General features: G+C 33.9%; 1 protein-coding gene across 3 annotated transcripts in view; it reads right to left on the reverse strand.

The window, feature by feature from the left end:
- PPIG (peptidylprolyl isomerase G) overlaps positions 1–19597 on the reverse strand; it is a 71521-nt gene that overhangs the window by 37623 nt on the left and 14301 nt on the right. Inside the window, exon 1 of one of the 3 annotated variants that reach the window (XM_023499276.2) lies at positions 16605–17393. The exons of the other annotated variants lie outside the window; for them this stretch is intronic. The gene's annotated coding sequence lies outside the window, so the exon portion shown is untranslated. Of the gene's footprint in view, positions 1–16604; positions 17394–19597 lie in introns of those variants that run through there. 3 annotated transcript variants of the gene reach the window in all.

Genomic DNA, 19597 nt, shown 5'->3' on the forward strand with positions numbered 1-19597 from the left:
ATGCAAACTGGTAATTCAGAAAGTAACTAAGGGTGCTTGTCTCTTGGTTACCAAAATAATTCCAGATTTCCATATAGAACTGTTGCCCCAAACTATCAACTGACTTGGAATAAACTTTTAAAAGGCATTAGGGAGCTGGGGAAGAGAAAAAAAAAAAGTAGAATGGAGGGTAGGACTATGTCTATTACAAATAACCAACGCTGTGAAAGATCTTATTTCATAATCAAGAGTACTCATAGAAGGCTAAAGATAAACAAGAATTACATATATATTCAGGCACCAAACATTTTTTAATGTCAAAAAAGTGTTTAAAAAGATAGCTCACTGGTTACAGGGCAACTGGAAGGATATATTCACAAATGTCTTGTTTAAAGCTAATTAGCAGTTGTTAAATTAGTGTTAATCTGAGACCAAATCTGAACTCAGCTCCTCCTGACTCTGCCACACTCTCCCCCTCCCCCCCCCCATCAATTCTGGGGGAGCTCAACACACAACAGTTTGTGGCCAGAAAATTCCTGGCTCTGGGATTCTCCAAATAAGCTATTTCATATTAATTTTTTCAGTTTTATTTTTCCACACAGTGTTTCCATGCTTTGTAAATATGCTAGAACATGACAGCTATTCTTATTTTCCTTCGTCTTAATTTCCATACCTATTTCATACCTACTTGTTTATATATTATAATTTTTCAAAAAGAACTGAGCAGGTTTTGGCTTGAAAGTTGCAGAATGGTAATTGTATTTATACATAGTTTTCAGAGAAAAAAGCATAGGGGAAAATATTATTTAAGGGAACATGAACTTACTTTTTTAATTAGGGACTGGGAGCTGGAGATTAACTGGACCTTTCTCATCTCTCCTCTCTACCTCTTTCCACCTGTAGTTACTATGTCAAGTTTTTCCTAAAGTAATATTGTCAAAATATTTTCTTTAATATGATACAGATAACAAGATTTTTCACAATCACCATACAAAAAATGGTTTCCTAATGCCTCCAAGAAAAAAGTTAGCCCTGATTTTCTACAAATTAGAACATGTCTACCTTTCTCATCTTATCTTCAACTATTCTAGCCATATTTATGCCATGTGTTTCCATGCTTTTCTTCCCTTTTTTCCATGGCACTGAGCATCTCTCTTACAAATAAATCATAGCAGTCACTTTGGGCCTCTAACGCCTCATCTGCAAAATGCAGAAACTGGCTTAGATGAGGTTGTGGTTCCTTCTAGCTCTAAATTTGTGACAGTCCTCAATATTGATATAGAAAAGAATCACCCTTTTTTTTTTTTTCCACTAAAAAGCTGGGAGTCATTAAAGATACTATAATTTGGTGCCTCTTCAATTCTCTACCCAGCTGGCTGTCCACCTGTAAAATCTGTTCAAGAAATATAGAATGAAGGGGGCAGCTATAAATGACCAGTGGATAGAGCACTGGCCCTATAATCAGGAGTACCCAAGTTCAAATCCAGCCTCAGACAGTTAACACTAGCTATAACTTACTTCCAAGTGCCTCCCCTCCAAAAAAAAAAAAAAAAAAAAAAAAAAAAGATCCACATATAAATGCGAATCATAAATTGGATAATAAGCATTCTTTATTCATTTGGTTTTAATGGTATCAATAGAATAAACTTTTAGTAAGAATCTTACTTAGGAGCCCCGGAAACATTCTAGGATCTAGCGCAATGAAAAACAATGGTATCCAGAAACAAAAGCAACTGAAGAACCCTATCATCAATAAGGAATCACTCTTCCATTTCTACTCAGCCTTCAACATCCTCCAATAGACATCTTTGATCAGAATATTGTTTTTCTATTGATTTTAATAACCACTGGGCTGAACAAAGTTATTTGTTTTTACATTTTTCAATCAACTATTAAGTACCTATCATGCTAAGTATGAAATTAATAAACACTATAAATAAAACCCAAACTTCCAAGAAGTTTACATTGTAATGCAGAAGACATAAAAAAAGTATACAGAGAAGAGATGCAAATAAATACAAACTAGTTTGGGAAGGAAAGGCACTAGTAATTGGAAGTGATCAGCAAAGCTTTCATTTGAAATTTGGTGAGGTCATAAGAAAAACATAGAGATAAAGACTTAGAACAGAAAAGTCTTGGGATACACTTGGGAATCCATGGGTGGCACAATCTGAATAATCAACCAGGGAAGTAAAGTGAGAACTCAAAAAGGAAAAGGACAGAACTTGGAGAAAGTAGTGTCAATAAAATTAGGGAATTAAGAATATGTGGAGAAGATGGTCAACCAATTGGTAATTTTGGAAAAAGTAGTTTCAGTTGAGTGATGAGGTCAAAAGCCAGGCTGCAAAAGATTGATGAAAGAAAAGAAGTAGAAGTAGCTTGAACAAGTTTTTCCAAGCAGTTTTGACTAAGAAATATAGGAATGACATGGCTAGAAAGTATAGAATATTAAGCTGAGGGGGTGGTAGAGTCAACTGGAGGCTTTTTCAAGCAATATTGGATGATTATTATACAAGTAGAGTAGTTACTTTTTTTGGAAACCCTTTAGGAGCATTTTCTCTACACAGAATCAAATGAATTTTTGAAGTTCATAAACAAGAAATATGTTATCTCTTAACTTTTATATCTTTCAGTCAACATTTTGATGTCATTCTCAAATACCCTAACTTTCCAGTTCATTATATTGAACCATCTGAATGTCCTGTAGACACTTTAAACTCAAAGAATCTAAAATGGAATTCATTCTTTTTCCCTCCAAGTCATTCCCTCTTATAAACTTCCTTATTACTGTTGAGGGCATCTGTCATTTTTCTCATTAATCAGGCTCCCAACATATATACTTCACTACACAGTCTCTCTCAACGTCCTCCTGAAACCAAATCCACTGTTAAGCCTGTTGATTTTATCTTCTTAATATCTCTCATTTATACTCTTTTCTCTCCCCTGACATTGCCACTATCCTTATGCAGGTCCTCATCACCTCATGCCCAAATTACTGCAAAAATTGCTAGTTAAGTCTGCCTACCATAAGTCTCTCCCTGCTCCAGTCCATCATCAAACTCAGATGTGGTCTTCCAAATAAAGTGATCTTCCTAAAGCACAAATTTTACTCTTTCACACTTCTACTTAGTAAATGCCAGTGGTTTCCTGTCATCTTCAGGATCAAACACAATCTTGTTTGTTATTCAAAGTCCTTTATAACTAACCATCCCCACAATCCCAACTTTCTAATCTTTTTATACTTTATATCCCAACTCCACACTTTGCAACCTACTGATACTTTCTTGAAGAAGACATTCCATATCCAGATCCTGGTATTTTTCCTCCTTAACACTAATCTTCATGTCCAGACTTGAGGAACTGTTATTAATGAATCCCCATATGACAAGGGGAACAAGAGGAGAGTTAAAATTCCTTCAGAGCTCAAGAAATTTCAACTGTGAGAATTTAAGGAACTAGAAGCCTGAGTGACAGTGGCTTAGAAAGGGAGAGCCAGAGGTAGAGCCAAGCTAGAAGAAAATAAGATAGGGAGCTCCATTCAACCACATTCAGAAAATATAACAAACCCAAATTCTGGTGTGGCATTAAAGGAAAAAGTCACAATGATTTTTCGATGAGTCAGCATAGGAAGACATAAGGAGAGATCTAAGGTAACAGAGGACGGGATCTGGAGAGGAAAGTAACAAAAGAAACACTCGAGTACAGGGAGAGAGGCTGTTTACCAGGGTAAAAGTAGACTCAGGACACTGTAACCTCATGCAAGAGAGAGAGGGAACTCTCTGGTGCTCACTATTAAATTCTGAGTCAAATCCGTAACAGATGATAAAGGGATCTGTGCCTAGAAGTGGCAGTAACAAAAGTGAGCACTGGGTAATATACTAAGAGTACAGCAAGTTCAAAAACAAGCAGCAGTGAAGAACTAAACTAGCAACAGTTGGTAGATCTCAAGAGTAATCTAGTACCTAAGCAACAATTTCTAGCTAAATCTAAAGCCTACAGAAAAATAACCAGAGCAGAAATCCCAGATTAAAGGAAAACTTATAGTTTTGTCCTTCTAAATTAGCAGTTTCCCAGAAGTCTGATAGTGTGAATCCAGCAATAATCTACTGTTGCTCAGACCCAAACCCAGGCTAGGAATTTGCAGAACTCAGCCTGGGGGGGGTCAGTGATCAAACCCATTTAGTAGAACTGCAGATCCTCAGTCTAAGCCATCCCTGAAATACAGAAATCATACAACCCTCAAAATCCCCAAGAAAATAGCAACAGGACTATCAGGGTGCTTTCCTCTGGAAGGTCTAGCCATAACATCACGTTTAAAGTCTGAAAGAAGTAGGCTAGAAGAATGAACAAAGCAAACAAAGAAAAACACAGTGCAGGCACAAATTAATACTAGAATTCTTGCAAGAAACTCCCAAATGGGAGTTTTTAAAATAGCTTTAAAAACTGTATTAATGAGTGCTATGACTCACATGGAAATATATTAAAAATGATTATACCATGTACAAACCATAACATATTGTTTGCTTTCTTGGGGAGTGGAGAGGTAAGGGAGTGAAGGAGAAAAAAAAAAAAAAAAAAAACTGGAACTCAAACCATACAAAAACAAATGCTGAAAACCATCTTAACTTGTAACTGGAAAAATAATACACTATTAGGATAAAATTTTTTAAAATGAGAGTGCTAGAGGAAACTGGAAAAGAAATGAGAACTAAGGACGAAATAACTGGAAAGGTAATTAATAACTTGGTATAAGAGACAACAAACTCCCAGAAAACTAGAAGGAATTAAAAAAAAAAAAAAAAGCCAATGATTCCATGAGACTGCAAAAAATATTAAAATCAAAAAGCTGGGGAAAAAATGTACCTCTAGTAAAAATTGATGGGAAAGATCAAGGAGGAAAAAAAGTATGCTGGATTCTATACCTTGCCCACCAAGCCTCTTCTCCTCCCTTCCCCCCAAGCCTAGACATTCTATTTCAAATCTTAATAGAAAACTGTCCAAATCACTTAGAAGCAGAAGGCAAAACTGATATAGAAAAAGCTATACGAGTCACCTCTGGGAAAAAAAAATAATCCCCAAAAGGAAATGTATAGGAATCAATATAGCTAACATTCAGGGCATTTAACTTTCATCCTCCTTGATGGCCAACTGTCAGCTTTTAGTGAATCACACAGGTTAGAGTTGTTTTTAGTTCAGCAAAAGGTTTGTCCATGTGATGAAGAAATCACATGTGAAAATCTTTCACAATGCATTTCCCATTAATGTTTTCATAAAATGCATTCATGTTTGGTGGGGTGCTACACTTATTTCTAAGTTGGATATATACTGTTCAGTGGCTTCTGAGTAGGAACATAGGAAGCAGATGTTGAAACAATCCAGAGCTAATTTTTGTCAAGAGATTCAAAAGCAGAGAATAACTGTGTGAAGAGCTGAAATGGCTTAACTACTCAGTTGGAGTTATAAAGTGACGTAAGAACATGGGTAAAAAGCCCCAAGAAAGGAATGTGGGATCAAAAAAATAGATTCCATTTGGAGCCTATGTTTTAATGACCTTAATTTATTACCTAATGAGAAATACAGGATTCGCAATCATGAAGGTGAATGGGATTAACTCACCTTATAAAATAGAAGAGGTTAACAGAATGGATTAGAAACTAGAATCCAACAATGTTGTTTACAAGAAACATTTGAAACAGAAATATACTCAAGTTTAAATAGGAGCCAGAACAAAGTCTGTTATGTTTTAGCAAAAGTAAAAAAGGTAGGAGTAACAATAATGCTGTAAGAAAAAATAATAACCAAATAGATTTAATAGGAAAGATTCATTTTTTCTGAAAGGTACTGCCGAAAAGACAGTAATGTCAATATTAAATTTATGTACCAAATAACCTATAATCTAGATTCTTAAAGAAAAAGTTAAATAAGTTACAAAGAGTAATAGTAAAATTAAAATGGTAAGGAACCTTGATTTACCCCTCCTAGACCAAGATAAATCTAAACAACAATAACAACAAAATAAACAAGTAAAAGGCCTGAGAATTTTAGAAAAATTAGATGTCTTCAAGCCTCTGAAGAACAGAAAGAAATGATATCTCCACAGAAGCTGAATATATCAGGGTATAAAAACTTCACAAATGTACTACAAACCACAATGTAATAAATTATATTCAATTACATTAATTATATTAAATAAAAGGGCATTTGAACAAAGCTAAAAATTTAATCAGAAAGTAGATAACTCAATTTTAAACTGGTCAAATAATCAGAGAAATATTTGATAATTTCATTATAGCTAATAACAATGAGAATGTACAACATAATTTTTATAATGCAAAGCAGTACTTGTAAAAACTTAGAAAACTAACTTACCACCCTCCCCATTAAATTATCAAAATGAAAATAGTGAAAACCAAATAAAAGATGAACAAAACTTAACTAAAATATTCTAATAAATTAATAAATTTAGGAGCTAGGGAACTTGATCTTAAGAAAGAATAAAAGAAAACCAAGTTACCACTATTAGAAATGACTGACAAAATACAGCAAGAGATAGAAAGATAAAGTCCATTTAAAGTAACTGTAGAAAATAAAATTTTAAAAAATGAACTAACTGTAGAGGATATAAAATACTTGGGGAAAATAAAAACCAAGACACATGGGTACTATATGTACACAATTACAAAATGCTTTTTACCCAAATAGATACAAACAATAGAAAAACATTAATTGTTTCTGGACAGACTGAGCCAATATAATAACAATACTACCTAAATTATTCTTATTCAGCATTAAAACACCAAAGGACTACTTTATATATTTTAAAAAATTCATTATGGAGAAACACAAGTTAAAAAAAAAAAACACAAGGGAATTAATGTAAAAAAATATGGAAAGTAAACAAGCCTAGTAGTTAAGAGATCTCAAAGGACATTACAAAAATGTAATCCTCAAAACAATCTGGTACTGGGTCAGAAACAGAAACTCATCAGTGGAAGAGAGAAGGTACAAAATATAGTGAAGCAAAGGAGCACAGAACCTAGTGTTTTATCAATCTGAGGATCTCAGTTTTAAGGGCAAGAACTCACTGTTCAGCAAAAATAGCTGGTAGGAAAACTGAAAAGAAAGAAGTCGGGCAGAAATTAGGTTTAAAACCTCTATCTCCCACTATGTACCAAGACAAGCTCTAAATGTATACATGATTTAGACATAAAGGGGAAGAGAAGGCTGAAAAGAATAAGCATTTATACAGCAACTATTATGTGCAAGAAATGTATTATTGAAATATAAACTCTTTTGATCTTCACAACAACTCTTGGGGGTGTGTGTGTGTGTGTGCTATTTATTATTCTCATTTTAAAGTTGAGGGAAATGAGGCAAACAGAGGGTTAAGTTATTTGCCTAAGGTTATGTATACAGCTAATAAATATCTATGGCTGAATCTGAACACAAGCCTTCCAGATTCTGAGCCTAGTGCTCTATTGGTGCCTCTGGTGAGGCAATGGATTACAGAAGCACTGAAGAAATTATTTACCTGATCCGTGGATAGGAGGTAGTTTAATTCATGAACAAACAAGGAACTGGGAGAATGAGGAGATACAATGATTAATTTTTGATTGTATAAAATTATAATGTTTGTACACAAGCAAAAATAATTCAGATCAAATTAGAAGTTGGAAATTGGGGGGAAGCTGATACAAGTCTCATTTATAAGACATATAAGGAACTGATTAAAATGTATAATAAAAGCCACTCCCTAACTGACAAATGTTCAAAAGATAAATCTGTGAATTGGTTCAGCTTTGTGGAAAGTAATTTGGAACTACACAGAATAAGTTAAACTACAATTTGACTTACTGAAACCAGTACTAGGTCTATATTCTAAAGAGTTCAAAGAAAGATGTACCCCAAAATATTTATAATGGATGTTAATTATGGTGGCCCAAACTAGAAAATTAGATCCTCAAAAACTGTGAAATGAAGTAAAATGTTATGGCATATTAATACAATACTATCATGCTATATATATATATATAAAAAGACGGGAAGGCTGCAGAAAAACTTCCTAAGAATTGTCTGAATTAATGCTAAGAGAAGTGAGGAAAACCAGGGGAATAATTGCAATTATAATATTGTAAAAATTAAATCATTTTGAAAGATTTAGACAATCTAATCAACAAAAAGACCAAGTATAATTCCAAAGGTCATAATGAAACAAGCTCCATACCTCTAGATATAGAAGTCATAAACCTCTAAAAAAAGATGTCGTGTGCATGTAAATCGCCAAAGTGGGAATTTGTCTACATATTTTTGCATCAACTCAAAAGAAAAAAAAAAATCATCAGAAAATATCAACAAGGAGTCAATATACTAAAGTTTATGGGATGGAGCTAAAGTGCTTATGATTATTATTATGCTTATGAAAGATTAACTACAATAAAAGGGTGAAAAGAATAAATCAATGAACTGGGTATGCAATTAAAAAAAACAAACAAACAAATCAAAAATCCTCAACTAAATAGTGAAGTTTAGAATTATGGAAGAGATGAATAAAACAAAAAGAAAAAGATAAAATTAGAACGGAATTGGTTTGGCTTGTTTTTTTTTTTTTTGGGGGGGGGGGAGGAAACCTAAAAAAATAAACAGCTAGCTAAACTAATTTTTAAAAAAAGCAAATTGTTGATATCAAAAATGAAAAAAAGAGGATGTACAGAAATGAATAAAGGGAATTACTGTAAAGTATTTGCCCAGCTAAATCCTAACAATACTGGTAAGATAGGATAAAATAGAAACTATCCAGATGAAAAGAAATAAATTATTTAAATAATTCAATATTATAAAAAGAAATTTTACAGGCTAGAAATTAACTCCCAAAGATAAAACTCTAGAACCAGAAACAAGTGCTTTCAGACATTGAAGAATTATTAATTCTGATAATACTTTTGCGACATTCCTATATAAATTACTTACAATAAACAGGAAAAGAAACTCTTCCAATCTCTTTATATGATACTTTACTTCTAGATATATAATGTATATGATACATTACTTCTAACAATAATACAAAATTTTAAAATAAAATATTATACACTGTGACTAGGTTGCATTTATATAGTATAGTTTTACTTGAAGAAAGTCTATAAACATGGTAAACCATATTAATATTAAAAAAAAAAAACAATTTTATCAATGAATCAGATTTTGACAAAATTCTGATTACTAGAATTTAAAGAGATGTAAGTGTTAATCAGAATACAAATGACTGAATTTTAAATTTATCTAGTGACATTAAAATATAAGAACAAGCATTACATAAACTGTAGAAAAGTTAGAGGTTTTTTCAAGGACATCAGGGATAAAAGCTGGCCTAACAGGGTTTCTGAGACTAATGAGCAACAATAATGACATGCTTAAAAAAGTTAACCCAGGGCAGAACAAAATCGGCTACCTGCTACTTAATCTAATGATGTTTCAAGCCTAAAAACATACGTCCAGAACCTCCACCCCCAACCCCTACACTGTGAGTTCTGCCCAGAGAACTATGGGTAGTGGATTTGCCCACAAAGTTACAACTAGATCATTTCTCAATTCTACCTCTAAGCCATAAAAAATTAGCATATCATTGACATGAAGCATCTGATCTTTAATTTTTCCCTATAAATTTTCTTTCTTGCTCCTGAATCTTTGCTAACATTTTTTTGGGGAATTTAGTCCACTTTAATTCGAGTTATAATTATAATAAACTTTGTCCTTGACTTTGAGAAGGATATGAGCCTGCAAATTCTTTTGAGACTACTCACAATGCCAATCTGGAACCACAACCTTTTTGGGGGTCCCCCATTGAGTCCCAACAATAAGAAAAATAAAGGAAGTAGGCTAGATTGCAGATTAAATAATGACAATAGCTAAGATTTATATTATAAAGTTTTCAAAATATTTTTACAAGTATGTCATTTTATCCTTTCAACAACCTTAGGTGAGTGCTATTATTATCTCCATTTTACAAAATGTGATATACTATGGTGTACTTAAAAAATGCAAGAAAGTGAACTGAACTAACAAATAAACTGAATAATAGTTTAGAGCAGTTTAGGAGAGCAGAATGTAAGCCACATAAACAATAAACATTCATGTGAATAAAAAGCTAACAAAACCCAGTTTAAAAAAAAAAAAAAAAAGCTAGGAGAAATTCCATTCAAAATATCTACAGAAGCTATAAAACTTCTGGGAATTTATTTTCTATGATTCACCCAGGGTCTATATAAATCTAAGTGTAAAACACTTTTGCAAAAAGAAACACCTAAGTAACTGGAGAAATATTAACTGCTCATGGGCTGTTCTGGCCAATAATATAAATATATAAAAATATATAAAATATTGCCTAAGATTCCTCATTTAATGCTATACCAAATTCCCAAAAGAATAAAGCAAGGGAAAAAAAATTATCCCCTCCTGCCAACTCCTCCTTCTCCACCTCATTTTCTGACTCTCAATATCCTTTTTTCCCTAATCCAGATGTAAAAAGAAATTTAAATTTCTTAAAATTTTGAGTTCCAAATTCTCTCCTCCCCTAGAGAGTAAACAATTTGATATAGATGCACATCATGCACATATTTTTTAAAAGTTCAAAACTGTTTACATTTTGTGTTCTTGGGACTAGTGATTTAAATAAAATATCTTAATATTACAAAAGCTGAAAACAGCTGGAAAGAGCCATAAAAATACTATGTGCATATATGGCTATTTTAAGACTATTGTTTGATAATAAACACTGAAAATATGATATATTAGAAAGAGCTGTGAATTTTACCAGTATTCACATTTTTAGGTTTTACCTGACACCATAAATATGACTTGCCCCAATATTGCTTTTTTCAGGGACCAGGGATAGGGAATGTACTTGTGATTTCAATGGAATATGGAACTCACTATGAACTCACTACACCCATGCTGACTGATGCCCTTAGCAGCAATTTACAACCCTTAGTTTAAGAGCAGTTGTCCTTAACTGGAGATCCACAAACCTTAATCTACAAGCCTTAAAAAAATATAATTTTGTTAATTATATTTCAAAATAATTTTTTTCCTCTGCCATCCTATGCATTTCTTTTCTTTCTTTCTTTTTTTTTTTAAATCATCCTGAAAAGGGGTTTATGACACCAAGAGTTTTAACAACCATCCTTGGCTGGGAAGGTTGCAGAGCTTCTTTAAATTTTTTCCATCCCAACTGTTTTTACCCACCTTGAATATGAGCAAAGGTGTTTATGGCATCATTCCTGCATGTATGGTGCCAAGTTCTCATTTAATATGTTCAGGGCCAAGGCTACAGTCAAGTCTCAAGAGGCAACATAGGCAAACAGTGCCAGAAACACTTCAGATTCATTTGACTTTGTATTAATTTTCGGTTGCTGTATTTAGAAACCTTTTATTGTTGCCAAATTTTTTGCCACCCTTCACATTCAATTACATGACCTCCAAACCTCGATGGGGTCACAACCCACAATTTAAGAATCTTTGGCCTAGAGTATGAAAAGTTAAAGTGATTTGCCCCCCAAGTCACAAAATCAGTATGAGTCACAAGAACATGAACTTATTTTCCAGGCAAACTTCCTATGCACTATGTGACATGCTGCTTTTCATTCCTAGACCTCAAGAAGGATTTTAAAAATCCAATGAGTTGTTGAGAGAAAAAATGAGAGGTGATACAAGCAAATCATGACAATTTTCAGATGCAGAAATTAAACCCATTTTTAGTCATGTGAAAAAGTGGTCTAAATCACTACTGATCAGAGAAATGCAAATTAAGAAAACTGAGATATCTTTATACACCTCTCAGATTGGCTAAAATGACAGGAAAACATAATAATAAATGTTGGAGAAGATGTGGGAGAACTGGGACACTAATACATTGTTGGTGGAATTGTGAACTGATCCAACCATGGAAAACAATTTAGAACTATGCCCAAAGTGCTATCAAACTGTGCATATCCCTTGATCATGTTTCTACTGGAACTATATCCCAAAGAAATATGAAAGGAGGGAAAGGGACCGATATGTGCAAAAATGTTTGTGGCAGCCCTTTTTTGTAATGGAAAGAACTGGAAACTGAGTGGATGTCCATCAGATGTAGAATGGCTGAATAAATTATGGTATATGAATGTTTAGAATATTATTGTTCTGTAATATAATAAGCAGGGTGATTTCAGAGAGGCCTAGAGAGACTTACATGAACTAATACTTGAGCAGAACCAGGAAATTATTATACATGCTTATAGCAAGATTATACAATTGATCAATTCTGATGCATATTACTCTTTTTTTTTTTAACAATGAGATGATTCAGGCCAATTCCCATGTTCTTGTGGAGAGAGTTATCTGTACCCAGAGAGGACAGTGGGAACTGAATGTGGACCACAATATAGTATTTTCACTTTTTGTTGTTGTTTGCATTTTGTTTTCTTTCTCTTTTTTCCCCTTTTGGATCTGGATTTTCTGGTGCAGCACATTTGTGGAAATACATATAGAGGAAATATATATATGTTTAATATCTATATTGGATCACTTGTTGACTGAGGGGGGAGAAAAGAAAGGTAAGAAAATTAGAACACAGGGTTTTGTAAAAGTGAATGTCAAAAATTATCTCTCTATATATATTGAAAATAAAAAGCTATAATTTAAAAATATATTTTAAAAAGAAAAAAATTAACACAACAACAAAAAAATTACATGTGTTACATGTAAAAATTACATGTGTTACATGTAAAAATTACATGTGTTTAACATATATGGGATGACTTGTCATCTAGAAAAGGGATGGGGAAGAAAGGAGAGAAAAAAACTGAACACAAAGTTTTGCAAGGGTGAATCTTAAAAATTATCCATGCATATGTTTTGAAAATAAAAACTTTTAATAAAAAAATTGAAAAGTTATAGTTTCGATCCCAGATTACTGAGAGAACTTGTCAATAAAATTGGTAAATTTTTTTTGCTAAAAACCAAAAACTTCCCCAAAGATTCTACTAAAAAACTATTAGAAATAATACATAACTTTAGCAAAGTTGCAGGATACAAAATAAATCCACATAAATACTCAGCATTTTTATACATCACCAACAAAATACAACAGCAAGATATACAAAGAGAAATTCCATTCAAAATAACTGTCTATAGCATAATACATTTGGGAATCTATGCATCAAAGGAAAGTCAGGAATTATATGAGCAAAATTACAAAGCACTTTCCACACAAATAAAGTCATATTTAAATAACTGGAAAAATATTAAGTGCTCTTGGATAGACCGAGCATATATAATAAAGATGACAATACTCACTAAACGAATCTATTTATTTAGTGTTATACCAATCAGACTCCCAAGAAACTATTTTAATGACCTAGAAAAAATAACAAAATTCATATGGAAGAACAAAAGGTTGAGGATTTCAAGGGAATTAATGAAAAAAAAAATCAAATGAAAATGGCCTAGCTGTACCTGATCTAAAACTATACTCTAATTGAATAACTAAATTGACTCTAATTATAAGAAATCAAGGCATTCTCCAATTGATAAATGGTCAAAGGATATGAACAATTTTCAGATGATGAAATTGAAACTATTTCCAGTCATATGAAAGAGTGTTCCAAATCACTATTGATCAGAGAAATGCAAATTAAGACAACTCTGAGATACCACTACACACCTCTCAGATTGGCTAAGATGACAGGAAAAAATAATGATGAATGTTGGAGGGAATACGGGAAAACTGGGACACTGATGCATTGTTGGTGGAGCTGTGAATGAATCTAACCATTCTGGAGAGCAATCTGGAATTATACCCCAAAAGTTACCAAACTGTGCATTCCCTTTGATCCAGCAGTGTTATTACTGGGCTTATATCCCAAAGAGATACTAAAGAAGGGAAAGGGACCTGTATGTGCACGAATGTTTGTGGCAGCCCTTTTTGTAGTGTCTAGAAACTGGAAAATGAATGGATATCCATCAATTGGAGAAAGGTTGGGTAAATTGTAGTATATGAATGTTATGGAATATTATTGTTCTGTAAGAAATCACCAGCTGGATGAATACAGAGAAGCTTGGAAAGACTTCCATGAACTGATGTTGAGTGAAATAAGCAGAACCAGGAGATCATTATATACTTCAACAAAGATACTGTATGAGGATGTATTCTGATGGAAGTAGATTTCTTCAACAAAGAGAAGATCTAATTCAGTTCCAGTTGATCAATGATGGACAGAAGCAGCTACACCCAAAGAAAGAACACTGGGAAATGTGTATAAACTGTTTGCATTTTTGTTTTTCTTCCCAGGTTATCTTTATCTTCTGAATCCAATTCTTTCTGTGCAACAAGAGAACTGTTCTATTCTGCACACATATATTGTATCTAGGATATACTATAACATATTTAACATGTATAAGACTGCTTGCCATCTAGGGGAGAGGGTGGAGGGAGGGAAGGGAAAAGTCGGAACAGAAGTGAGTGCAAGGGATAATGTAAAAGAAAAAAAACAAAAACAACAACAACAACAACAAAAAACTTACCTAGGCATTTGTTCTCTCAATAAAAAGTTACAATTAAAAAATAAAAAATAAAAACAAAAAAACAAAAACTCGGGGCAGCTAGGTGGCACAGTGAATAGAGCACCAGCCCTGAAGTCAGGAGGACCCGAGTTCAAATCTGGTCTCCAGATTTGACTACAGACACGTAACACTTCTTAGCTGTGTGACCTTGGGCAAATCCCTTAACCCCAACTGCCTCAGCAAAAAAACTAAAAACTAACTAAATGAATAAATAAAAGAAAGTCATGAAAAGAGTCAACACATTGATGCATTGTTGGTGGAGTTGTGAACGAATCCAACCATTTTGGAGAGTAGTTTGGAACTATGTTCAAAAAGTTATCAAACTGTGCATACCCTTTGATCCAGCAGTGTTACTAGGGATTATATCCCAAAGAGATTATAAAGAAGGGAAAGGGACCTGTATGTGCACGAATGTTTGTGGCAGCCCTTTTTGTAGTGGCTAGAAACTGGAAACTGAATGGATGTCCATCAGTTGGAGAATGGCTGAATAAATTGTGGTATATGAATATTATGGAATATTACTGTTCTGTAAGAAATGACCAACAGGATGATTTCAGAAAGGCCTGGAGAGACTTACACGAACTGATGCCAAGTGAAATGAGCAGGACCAGGAGATCATTATATACTTCAACAACAATACTATATGATGACCAGTTCTGATGGACCAGGCCATCCTCAGCAACGAGATCAACCAAATCATTTCCAATGGAGCAGTAATGAACTGAACCAGCTACGCCCAGAGAAAGAACTCTGGGAGATGACTAAAAACCATTACATTGAATTCCCAATCCCTATATTTATGCCCACCTGCATTTTTGATTTCCTTCACAAGCTAATTGTACAATATTTCAGAGTCTGATTCTTTTTGTACAGCAAAATAACGTTTTGGTCATGTATACTTATTGTGTATCTAATTTATATTTTAATGTACTTAACATCTACTGGTCATCCTGCCATCTGGGGGAGGGGGTGGGGGGGTAAGAGGTGAAAAATTGGAACAAGAGGTTTGGCAATTGTTAATGATGTAAAGTTACCCATGCATATATCCTGTAAATAAATAAAAGGCTATTAATGAGGAAAAAAATAAAAGAAAAGTTAAAGAAAAGAGTCAACAACCTTGTAAAGGATACACCAAAAATAAACAAACAAACAGATAAATAATTGAAGGGGAAAAAAAACTTAAGTACTAGAATAGGCCAAATGATAAAAGAAGCACATAAGTTCACTGAAGAACTCCTTAAAAAGCAAAAACAGCCAATGGAAAAGGTTCATGAAGAAAATAATTCCTTAAAAACTAGAATTGATCTAAGGGACATGGCTCTTTTTAGGTGATTCAAGATAGTTCCAATGCTTTTCTTTTTCTCCCCCCTTCCCCGCCTGAATGGACTTTTGAAGGAGAGAGTCATCTGTATCCAGAGAGAGCGGGGATTGAATGTGGATTACAAAACAGTATTTTCACCTTTTTTATTGTTGTTTGTTTGCTTTTTATTTTCTTTCTCATTTTTCCTCCTTTTTGTTTTGATTTTTCTTGTATAGCATAATTGTGGAAATATATACAGAAAAACTGCACATGTTTAATTTATATTGGATTACTTGCTGTCTAAGGGAGTGGTAGGGAAAAGGGAGGAAGAAAAGAATTTGGAACACAATGTTTTGCAAGAGTGAGTGTTGAAAAACTATCTTTACATGTATTTTGAAAATGAAAAGTTAAAAAAAATTAATCTACAAGGTCAAAAAAATTTAGAATTGGGCAAGTGAAAGCTAATAACTCCATGAGACATGAAGAAATGATAAAACAAAAATCAGAAGACTGAAAATAACAGAAGAAAATGTAGTTTTCACTCTTCACCCTTGCAAAACCTTGTGTTCCAAAATTTCCCCCCTCCCTTTCCACCTTCCCCCTTCTCTCCCACAGAAAGCAAACAATATAGATTAAACATTAGACATCATTCAAGAAATCATCAATAAAACTGCATTAATATCCTAAAACTAGGGGGTAAAATAGAAATTGAAGACAATCCACCAATTACCTGCTGAAAGAGATTCCAAAATGAAAACTCTCTCGAACATTACAACCAAATCCCGGAGTTCGCAGGTCAAGGAGAGAAATATTAGAAGTAGCTAGAAAGAAAACAATTTAAATATCACAAAGCAACAATCAGAATAATTTAGCATAAATGATGAGAGGATTTGGAATATGAAATTCTTCAAGGCAAAGGAGCAAAGTTTATTAAAACAAAGAATAATTTACCCAGCAAAACAATATAATCCTTCATGGGGGGAAAAATGGATATTTAATGAAACAGATCTTTCAAGCATTCCTGAGGAAAAGACCAGAGCTAAATATAAAATCTAACTTTTGAATACAAGCAATTCAATAAAGTTTAACTATTTATGTTTCTACATGGGAAGATGATACTTTTATAAGAAATTTATCATTCTCATGGCAATTAGGAGGGGTATACATAGACAGAGGACATGGTTTTCAGTTGTATATGATGGAATGTTAAAAGGAGAGGAAAAGGAATCCCTTGGGAGAACGGAAAAGGTAGAATGCGGATAAATTATCTCTAAAAGAGATGTGAAAGTTTTTACACCGGAGAGGAAGATAGGATAGAGTGGGTGGATGGCAGACAAAGCTTGAACTTTATTGTTATTGGCTCAGCGAGGGAATAACATGCAAGCTCAACTGAAGTAAGGAAATCTTAAACCACAGGGAAATAGAAGGTGCATGGGATAAGAGAAGGGGTGGAACTTATAGAAGAGAGACCAGATTGGGGGAGATAAGAAGCAAAATACTTTTGAAATGGGACAGGGTGAAAAGAGAGAGAGACACAGAGATAAATAGGGAAAATATGATAGAAAGAAATATAATAATTGTAACTGTGGAAAATTTTTACAACAAATTTTTCTACTCAAAGATCTCAATTTCTCAGAGACAAAAAACTGAGTCAAATTTCTAAGAATTCAAACCATTCTTTGATTAATAACTGGCAAAATTTCAGATAAAAATTTAAAGGTATCTATATGTGAAAATGTGCTCTAAAAATCATTATTGATTACAGAAATAAAATTCAAACAACTCTGAAGTATATCTATTGGCTAATTGGCAAAAAGGGAAAATTACAAATGTTAGAGAGGACATAGGAAAACAAGTTATAAACTGATCCAAACATTTTGGAGAGCAACTTGAAATTGTTTACAGCGATAGAAAACATTGCATACTTTTTGACTCAGCAATATCATTAAGTCTGTATCCCAAAGAAATTTTTTTTAAAGGGAAAAGGACCTATTTTTACAAAAATATTTATAGCCATCATATTAGAAGCAGAGCCAAGATGGCAGCTAAAGATAGGAACTTGCCCAATCTCTCCCCCAAACTGCTCCAAATTCCTTCAAATAATGATTCTAAAGAAATTTTAGAGAATCGAACACCCAATAAGACAAGAACATTTTCCAACTGAAGACAACTTAGAAGCTCAGCAGAAATGATCTGTGACACCAGAGTGGGAACATGTAGCCCTGGACCCAACCCCAGCTAAACTGGGGCTGACTTCTGAATCAGTGGCAGTACTACTGGTGGGCTACCAGACCTCTCAGTCCAGAGACACCATAGAGGATCTGGAAAGTCAGCAGAAAAAGCCTGCTGCACCAGAATGGGACCCCAACTCACAATTGCAGCATAGACTTTGCCTGGCACCAACTCCAGCATCAGTGAGGAGGGAACTCTGAATCAGCAAGAACAGATAGATGGAGGCTTCTGGACCTCTCAGCCCAGGGACATCAGGGAGGATTCGGAAGGTCAGTGGAAAGGGTCTGTGGCGATGGGGTGTGAGTCTGGTGTACAGTCCTAGCAAAGCCTGGTCAGCAGAGCCCCAGTCCAGCCAGCACACTAGATCATCTATTTACTGTGGGACAAGGACAAAATTAATAGTTCCAGGGCCAAAGAGTGCTTGTGATCAAACTCCTAGATGGATTTCTGAAAACAGCTGCACAAAACCCCAGAAGCATGGGACAATGGTCCTTCTACTCTGGAAACAGAGTCCCATTTTAACAAAGAGTTAAAAGCCGAGTAATAAGCTAGCAAAATGAGCATAAAACAAAGTTTCTGATCATTGAAAGTTATGGTGACAAAGAAGATCAAAACTACACACTCAGAAGATGGTAACAAAGTCAAAGCCCCTATATCCAAAGTCTCCAAGAAAAATAAGAATTGGGCTCAGGCCATGGAAGAGCTCAAAAGAGACTTTGGAAATCGAATAAGATAGAGGAAAAATCAGGGACAGGATCGAGAGAGGCATGCAAAAGAAAATACAAAAAGCTAATGAGCAGAAAAATGTCTTAAAAAGCAAAATTGGCCAACTGGGAAAGAAGGTACAAAACCTGAGGAAAGTAATTCCTTAAACAACAACAACAACAAAAAAAATAGAATTGAGCTAACGGAAACTAATGATGTCATGAGAAATCAAGATACAATAAAGCAAACCAAAAAGATGAAAAAAATAGAAAAATATGAAATATCTCACTGGAAAAATAACTGACATGGAAAATAGATCCAGACGATACTGTATGAGGATGTATTCTGATAAAGTGGATTTCTTCGACAGAGATCTAACTTAGTTTCAATTGATCAAGGATGGACAGAAGCAGCTACACCCAAAGAAAGAACACTAGGAAATGAATGTAAACTGCTTGAATTTTTGTTCTTCTTCCCGGGTTATTTATACCTTCTAAATCCAATTCTTCCTGAGTAACAAGAGAACTGTTCGGTTCTGCACACATATATTGTATCCAAGATCTACTGTAACCTATTTAACACGTATAGGACTGCTTGCCATCTGGGGGAGGGGGTGGAGAGAGGGAGGGGAAAAATCGGAACAGAAGTGAGTGCAAGGGATAATGTAAAAAATTGCCCTGGCATGGGTTCTATCAATAAAAAGTTATTAAAAAAAAAAAAAAAAAAAGAAAGAAAAAAGAAAATAGATCCAGGAAGGATCATTTAAAAATTATTTGTTTACAGCAA

The sequence above is a fragment of the Sarcophilus harrisii genome, chromosome 3, assembly GCF_902635505.1.
Source record: "Sarcophilus harrisii chromosome 3, mSarHar1.11, whole genome shotgun sequence".
Taxonomy (NCBI): Eukaryota; Metazoa; Chordata; class Mammalia; order Dasyuromorphia; family Dasyuridae; genus Sarcophilus; species Sarcophilus harrisii.